Source organism: Papaver somniferum, chromosome 3 (assembly GCF_003573695.1).
Source record: "Papaver somniferum cultivar HN1 chromosome 3, ASM357369v1, whole genome shotgun sequence".
Lineage (NCBI taxonomy): Eukaryota > Viridiplantae > Streptophyta > Magnoliopsida > Ranunculales > Papaveraceae > Papaver > Papaver somniferum.
Window position 1 is genome coordinate 21,498,125 of NC_039360.1, and position 6,066 is coordinate 21,504,190.

The following is a 6,066-nucleotide window of genomic DNA, read 5'->3' on the forward strand; positions in this document are numbered from 1 at the left end:
ACAATGTGGGTTTCATTTGGATGTTGGAGACGTTGAGGTCCATTTATAACGGTGATAATTTTCCAAGGGTTATTGTAACGGATAATGATCAAGCCTTAATGCATGCAATAGCGGTAATGTTTCCGGAAGCCCAAAACTTGCAATGTACGTGGCACATTCAATGCAATCTCAAAAACAATTGTCATCATCATTTCCAAGCTAAAAGACCAAGGAAGGGTACCAAGAGGTCAAAGAAATAGGATGAGCGCATTAGTAAATTAATCGTGGAAGAACGTAAGGAAGAGGATAGGCTATTTGAAGAAAAGTGGAAGGAGGATGGAATAATTTGGAAAATGTTCATGAAAGCATGGGACAAAATCGTTTGGTCGATGACCGAGGAAATTTACGAATGTAACTTGAAGAAATTTGAGGATGAATACGGCACGGACTACCCAAAACCGGTTGAGTATTTTAAAAAACAATGGTTAACGATTAAGGAGAAGTTTGTGTTTGCATGGACATATGAATATCGTAACTTCAAGAACGAGGCGACAAGCATTGCGGAAGGGTCTCATGGTCGACTAAAGAAAATACTAATTGGTAGTCAAAATGGAGTTGTGTCGATCCAAGAAGCAATCCATGAATTCACCAATCGTGATCTCGTAAAGATTAGGAAATGTATGCAATTTAGTGTACACCAATTCCCGGTAGAACATATTAAGGAAAAATTGCTTCTAAGTGGAGTTGTTCATAAAGTTTCAAGATGGGAAATAACATGATGAAACAATTGAAGTTATATAAAAATTATGATGACGAGAATACGGTTTGTGTTTGCAAAGATATGATAGGTATTGGACTCCCATGTCGTCATAAGTTGGGTAGGTATGTTGAAGTGATTGATGATGAGTGCTAAAAAGTGCATATTTCTATATCTTTTTCTTGGCAATTAACTCATCTTTTGTGCTCTAATTCTCCATTTTATCCCATATTCTGTATTTTCATTGTTTTCAAGAATAAACACTTTTCTTAATTAATTTTGTATTTTTAGGTTCTAAATAAAGTTTGGATGGAATTACGGAGCGAAAAGAGCAGAAAAGTGGTGGAAGCCGAGAGGAATTACGCAAGGAAGCCGCGAGGAATGTTGTGCACAAGACCAAAAGGCTAGAAATGGGCTTAACAAGGAAGAATTGTTCTTAAAGAAGATATGGGCTTGGCATACCCAAGGCCCCAAACCCATTTCCAATATCCATACCCGTTTCCCTTTTTAGACGTCAGATTGGATCATCTCAGCATCCAACGCTCGAATCATCTTCGTGCATCGAAATCTGAAGCTCCTGTCAAACACTATGGCACCTTCCATCTTGAGCCGTCAGTTTTGTTGTACTTCCGCATCCAACGGTCGCTTTAAGCTTCCTTCCATCTCGCCGTTAGATCGATCCATCACCTCCACATCCAACGTCTCATCCTCGCTGTACATCCAACTTGCTGTCCCCGCTCAACACCCGAGCACCTAACACCTATACCCGTCAGCCAAACAGACCTTACCCAGTTTTCCATTGACCACCTTCTTCTCCATCTTCTCCCCCATCCCTCTGCAACAGATCCACCAACTCCATCGCCACCACACCCTCGTCTCTGCCAGCCACCAAATTCCACCAAAACATCACAATGCTCCTACCAACTAAACCCATCCCCTATATCACGTCCTATATCCCTCTCAACGACTAATTTCACCCATTTTCACACCTCTAATCCCTAGCTGTGGAGTTGGTGAAATAAGTTGATGAGATGGATGTAATTGAAGCATGGGAAGGAGCAGAAGACGATAAGGAAGCATGGGTCGAGACTATTGGGAAGAAATCAGAGTTGTTAGGTGAGTAATTTCGATTCCTATTTCTCAACAGGAAACCCTAATTTTACAAATTGAGGATTCTTAGGAATTGATGATTATAACTAGAAATAGAGGTCTGGGTGAGTGTTATTGAGTAGATTCAGTGACATTAGGTAGGATTATTTTGATTTAATTTTGATTTTCACCAAACCCTAATTTCACTGTTTTGGGGAAAAGGGTGTTAACCCTAATTTTGGATTGTTGTATAAATAGGGATGATGAGTGTGTGTTAGAAGTCATGCCTGGACTAGCCAGTGCTTCACCCAAGAGGACTGGAATAGCCAGTGCCTCAAGGGTTAGTTTTTACTTTAAATGATGTTGTACATTTCAATTGTTTTTATCCTATCCATGCTTTGATGTTGTTGTGCTTGAATTGTCTAGGATTGAATATCCTTATAGGTTGTTAAAACACTAAGCAAGCTTCTCTGCAGGTAGTTGCAGTGTGAGAGCCCCAACTATCACAAGGTTTAGAATTCATCTTAGTGCCTTTAGCCTCCTTTCTAGACCAACCCTTAGATGAACAGCCGGCTTTGAACCGCAACTGTCATCTAGTTATTCAGAAAGCCTAGAAGCTGACTGATAACTAACAAGGGACAAGAACATAGCTGGAGGACCTGCCTTTGTTTCTTTATCACTGCCACTGAATTTCACTTTCTTTGTTCTCTGTCACTGTTACCTCATTGCTTTAGTTACTGCCTTGTTAATTTAGATAACTAGCTTAAAAACTTCAATTATACACCCTAGTCTCTGTGGTTCGACCCTGCCTTGCACACTCACTACAACAGACCCTGTGCACTTGCAGGTATCATTTCTGTGCACAGGGTCTGTTGGGTGTGAATTGAAGTGATGAAGCAAGTGACAGTTAACAAGAAAAATCAGTGGTAGTGAATAAGAAACAGTGAAACAAAGACAAACAAACCAAGGCTGTTAGCCAAGGGCAGTGACAGAACTGAAAAACAGTAGCATGTAAAGCAAGTAAACAGGAACATGGTAGGGCTTTTGAATCCACATCTTGATCCTAAACTAAGGCAGATCCTAATCAAATCATGTTCTTGTTTCATCTCAGGGAAGATTATGGATGATTTAACTAATCTTACTAACTTACCCCTAGCATCAACTGTCTTCTCACAGTACAGTTGATCACAGGCTTGTTTGCTCAACCAGTTATCTAGCAATCCGCATTAGTGGAAGGTTAATCCCCTAAGTTCTCTAGTTCACCCCTAGCATTGAGTGTCTTCTTACAACACACTCAATCACAGGTGCATTTGATCACTAAGTTTACTAACTTCCCTACTTCAATTAAGCACGGTCCTTCAAATGGACTGAATCCTTAGCTACTCTCACTCTTACACCCCTAGAATCAGCTGTCTTCTTACAGCACAGCTGATCACAGGTGCATTCACTCAACTAGCCAATTATCAATCCTACTTAGTTTCAGCACTACAAGAACAGTGACATGAACAAGGACTATCCTAGCTTACAATTCAAGAGTATCATCTAACCCCTAGCAAATGGAGTTAGAACATAATGAAATTAAATGACAATGGAATTGAAATTGTTTAAAAAATTGAACTGAACTTGAACTGAAATTGAAACAACATTAACAGTTGAGGTCCTGGATATTTCAGGCCTCTTGGTGGTGCTCTGGCTAATCCAGGCATGACTTCTAACACACACCCATCATCCCTATTTATACAACAATCCAAAATTAGGGTTAACACCTTTTTCCCCAAAACAGTGAAATTAGGGTTTGGTGAAAATCAAAATTAAATCAAAATAATCCTACCTAATGTCACTGAATCTACTCAATAACACTCACCCAGGCCTCTATTTCTAGTTGTAATCATCAATTCCTAAGAATCCCCAATTTGTAAAATTATGGTTTCTTGTTGAGAAATAGGAATCAAAATTACTCGCCTAACAGCTCTTATTTATTCCCAATAGTCTCGACCCATGCTTCCTTATCGTCTTCTGCTCCTTCCCATGCTTCAATTACATCCATCTCATCAACTTATTTCACCAACTCCACAGCTAGGGATTAGAGGTGTGAAAATGGGTGAAATTAGTCGTTGAGAGGGATATAGGACGTGATATAGGGGATGGGTTTAGTTGGTAGGAGCGGTTGTGATATTTAAGTGGAATTTGGTGGCTGGCAGAGACGAGGGTGTAGTGGCGATGGAGTTGGTGGATCTGTTGCAGAGGGATGGGGGAGAAGATGGAGAAGAAGGTGGTCGATGGAAAATTGGGTAAGGTCTGTTTGGCTGACGGGTATAGGTGTTAGGTGCTCGGGTGTTGAGCGGGGACAGCAAGTTGGATGTACAGCGAGGATGAGACGTTGGATGTGGAGGTGATGGATCGATCTAACGGCGAGATGGAAGGAAGCTTAAAGCGACCGTTGGATGCGGAAGTACAACGAAACTGACGGCTCAAGATGGAGTTAGGTGCCATAGTGTTTGACAGGAGCTTCAGATTTCGATGCACGAAGATGATGCGACCGTTGGATGCTGAGATGATCCAATCTGACGTCTAAAAAGGGAAATGGGTATGGATATTGGAAATGGGTTTGGGTGAGGGTTTGGGGCCTTGGGTATGCCAATCCCATATCTTCTTTAAGAACAATTCTTCCTTGTTAAGCCCATTTCTATCCTTTTGGTCTTGTGCACAACATTCCTCGCGACTTCCTTGCGTAATTCCTCTCGGCTTCCACCACTTTTCTGCTCTTTTCGCTCCGTAATTCCATCCAAACTTTATTTAGAACCTAAAAATACAAAATTAATTAAGAAAAGTATTTATTCTTGAAAACAATGAAAATACAAAATATGGGATAAAATGGAGAATTAGAGCACAAAAGATGAGTTAATTGCCAAGAAAAAGATATAGAAATATGCACTTTTTAGCACTCATCAATTGACATCGATGATATTCACCCATTTTGGAAGCAATTAAATTTCACTCCGAACACCCCGGTAGTTGATGGTCCGTCTTTCTTCGAGTCGGAATTATATGCACGAATAGCCGAGCGTTACGCTACATCAAACGGCACCAAAAAGCAAATATTGATGCATAATTTGGAGAAAGCCCTTCACCCTTGTTTAAGGGAGGTTGATGAACCTATTAAGCAAAAGAACACCGGTAGGCCGAACACCGAAGTGTCGAGGACCATCCAAAGAAAAGAGTTGAAGGAGTATTTGTCTAATAAAAGAATAGTGTCTAGGCACGAGCGTTCGGAAGCCGAATTTGAAGATGAGCCGGAACCTAAGAAAAGAGGTCGTCCAAGAAATGATCAAAGTGGACCAACCACCCGACAAGTAAGTCCAAAGATCTCTACAGAGCCTTCTCAAGTAAGTCAACCCAATGTTGTCGAAGAAGTTGTTGAGCAAATGAACGCCTCGCAACAAAACCAACCAATGGAAATTCTTACTATAAAAGAGGACAAAGGTACTCTTCGCTGCCCTAGAGATCTTAATGGAAGACCAAATCGATCCACATATACAATATACAAAGAGTATTTGGAACAACTCCCTCCACTTATCATTCCATTTGTTTTGTCGACCGACGAGGTTGACGGGGATGGAAATTGTGGGTTTCACGTTGCTACGGAACAAATGGGTTACTTTAGAGAGGCGGATATCGAAGATGTCACCCAATGCCAATATTTAAGAAATAATATGGCGGTACAACTAGTGAAGGACAAGGGTTTTTATATGGAGATGATGAGGCGAGGAGATAGATACGACAAAGAACAAGAGTTCAAAGACTTAGTTGCGCGTGTGAAGTGTCGAAAGGGATTGAAGACAATCGGATCCAAGTATTGGATGACAATGCCTAAATTTGGATATCTCCTAGCGGACGTTTTTAATTGCGTGGTACATTTCTTTGTTCCTCCTATGTATGGACTTAGCATGACGTTTGCACCCACAAGAACGGCTTGCGACGAGTCGGTTAAAGATAGAAGAATCGTAATGGCATTTGTGAATGAAATGCATTTTATCGGTTTAAGAGTAAGAAAGATTGTCTGTTACCTCCGTTGAGTAAGTGTCACGATTACTTCCTGATGAACCATTGCAAGGATTGGGTGAAACAATATGAGTCCAACATGGTTAATTGGGATCGTGTTATGGACAACAACTTTCCCGCTGAGTTACTCGAATTGATCCCCTCGGATGATGATGATGTTTGATCGTTTTTTTTCGAGG